Genomic DNA, 3,089 nt, shown 5'->3' with positions numbered 1-3,089 from the left:
GAAATTTGGATGTTCAGCTACGGCAAAAGAAAGACTGCTGAAGGGGCAAATCCATTTACATTCACTTTTCTGAGTTTCAGCCTTCATAGCCATTGTGCATATAGAGTTTCCTATGATCAATGCATGTTGAAAAAAATGACTAAAATTGTGCATCAAAGAAAAAAGTCAACAGAACCGTAAATGGATTAATTCTGATAGCTCAGTTGATCCAAGACCAGCACAGCCAACATCAGCACCGTAAGCGCTGTGTGCTGCAGAGCTGCTATGCCTGGCCTGGGGCTACCAGGTGACTTCACTGGACTGGTTAAGATGAACCGAGTTTGTTCCTATTTTGTGTAATGCCAGAGGCAAGTCCAATAATTGCACCTAGCCGTATGGCATGTTTGAGTCCCCTTTACTCAGGAGCGTAACATAACCACCTTCCTTGGTTTGGTTACAGTTCTCATGTGCATGTTCTCATAACAAAAGATTGTTGTGTTTCAGGCCTGGTGATGTGGTGAGGGCATTTTCTTAAGAGCCCAGTCACTGCTACAGAAACATTCCTCTTCCACTGGACTACTAATTATTGCAGTGCTACAGAAAGCTGTGATAGCCTGGCCACCCACACCGGCAGAATAAACTTCTGTGCAGCTCTCCCTGCAGTCTCTGGGTCAGCAAACCCACAAACCTTTTCTTGTGTAAATATGTTTTCAGCAAGATAGCGTTTACTATGTAGTATACTAAAGACATTAAAGAAAAATGACAGATCGTCAAAGCATTTTGTAAGCCTGAACTCATCAGCCCATTCTCCCTCTGAATTACACCAAATCAGCTCTGTGTAACTGGCTTTGAATCACTCCTGGTTTAACATCATGTAGGAACTTAACTTACATGAATGGCTAGGCTTAATTGATACAAATTAGTTTTAAGCTGTTTTGAGGATGTCACTTTTCCTATCGCCAGTTAATTGGTACTTAAACCAATGTGATTTTTAATACAGCAACAGCATTTTAAATTCATGCTACCACTCTGCCTGAAAATTAGCTTGTTACCTTGTGGTGAACCATGAAGTGATAATCAAATCTATTTTTGCCCTTTGCTACTGGCTTGGTTTATTGATTAGCTAACCTTATAAGCCTTCCCTGCCAGATGAAGTAAATACATTTCTGTTTGTTTATTTGCATTTGAAGCATCAGTTCTGATCATTTTCCTCTCGGCTGGAAGAGACTTGCAAGGTTATTAGTAGACTTAAATAGTGGTGACTTGTGAGTTGAACCTATTCCTTCATGGACCCCCTATCCTCCTTAATTCTTGGAGAGGTTATGACATGAATGCTGATTCTGCCTAGCACCTACAGGAATGTAGAAATCCCTCCCAATTTCAGTGTACACAAATGCTTTGCAAAGGAAGCATATTTAAGATCCTTTCAGAGGTCTATTTGACTGTCTGTTTAGATTTTCCTGAATCTTGCCAAAGAGCTCTGCTGACAAGAGAAAGAAGACATTGTAGTGAAAAAAGATCAAATAGAAAATCACATTTAAAACCCAACAGTGCTAGGACAATCTTTATACCTCACAAAGCAACAGAGTGGTGGAGGAGCTGGGTTTGCTTTGAAGTTCTCCATTAGATTTAATAGGGATTTATATGAGCTAATGTTTCATTATAATTTATACTTCATTCACGTTACAGTAGGTTTTAGCCTGGAAACCTTTTGAAGACATAGCATTGAAAAATCTGAAATTCATGTGAGTGAAATAATGCATCCTAATGGCCTTAGGCTGGGCAAAATTAGACACATGTGAGCAAGATTAATGGAACCTCCCATCAGGATAATGCTTTGCATGCCCCTGAACATCTGTCCCACAAAGCCACAGCTGTGAAAGCTGCTCCTGTTGTAAATTAGAACCTGCTCTCGGAGATACTGCTTGTCCTGCAAGAGTGTTGTTTCACCAGGGCAGAAAAGAGCACAGAGCGAAACTGAGCCAATATGGCATCCATGCCACCAATGACATGATAGTGATCACGTACAGCTAGACTTACTTACCCCAGCGGAGGGAATAAATTAGTTAGAAAATCTTTTCAAGGGCACTGACAAATCACAGAAGTATTTCTAATCTGTGAAGTGTGTTGCCTGTATTTCCTGCCTGCCTGTATTGCTCTTTCCCTTACATACAGTTTAATTTTGGCTCCAGGTCTGCTCAGGGAGGATTCCAGTCAACATAAGCAGAAGAGGTAGAATTAGGCCTGTAACTTCGTAAAACAGGAAACACTGTCTGCTGTGATGTGCGAGGAGGAAAAGAGACCTCATCTGTCACTTACACTACCCATAGTTCAGGTTATGATGTCATATGACATTAGTGCTTCATTATTTTCCACTATCAGCAGGAAAACTTATTTCAAATATTGGTTTGGGAAGTTAGACTAAGGAACCAAAACAAAAGAAAAATACTGCCTCACCAGTGGCACTTTGTTCAGAAAATGCACATCTGTCAACAGGGTCTACACAACCCAGGAGATTAAAGACACCAAATGTTAACTCCTCACTAGGGGATGGTCCCATTTTGACAGATAAAGTATTTAAAGGTAATTTGTGTACCTGCTGAGCTGCCAGAGCACCCAGGCTCACACAAAACCACAGTGTCACCTGAAGGGAGCCATGTAAAATTCCTGTGGAAACTTCCCTTGATTTTATTTTCCAGTACAAGAACTGAGGGCATCCGATGAAGTCAGTACAAGCCAGGTTTGAAACAAGAGGAAGGGGTTTAGCTGAGCTGCGTAACACCTTGCCACAGGATGCTGCAGAGGGTAAAAGCCCATGAACGTTCAAGGGGTAGCTGGAAAATTTCCACTCAGGGTTAGAAGTATTTAGAAATTTCATCCAGATCTGGAAGCTGGGAGAGTGTTAGAAAACAGTATAATTCATGCTTGTATATTTTCTGTAGGTATCCACTTATACCCACAGTTAGGTGCAGGATAATGGGCTCAATGGACCTCTGGTGAGGCCCAGAACAGCTGCTCTCTTAGTCTTTATTTTGAACTCACCCCTAATATGAGCTGTCTGCTCTTTCCTGGTAGTTTATTTTTAGAACTGGGTCACATGAGGCACTTGG

Source organism: Columba livia, chromosome 6, assembly GCF_036013475.1.
Source record: "Columba livia isolate bColLiv1 breed racing homer chromosome 6, bColLiv1.pat.W.v2, whole genome shotgun sequence".
Lineage (NCBI taxonomy): Eukaryota > Metazoa > Chordata > Aves > Columbiformes > Columbidae > Columba > Columba livia.
This window is presented reverse-complemented; position numbering follows the sequence as displayed.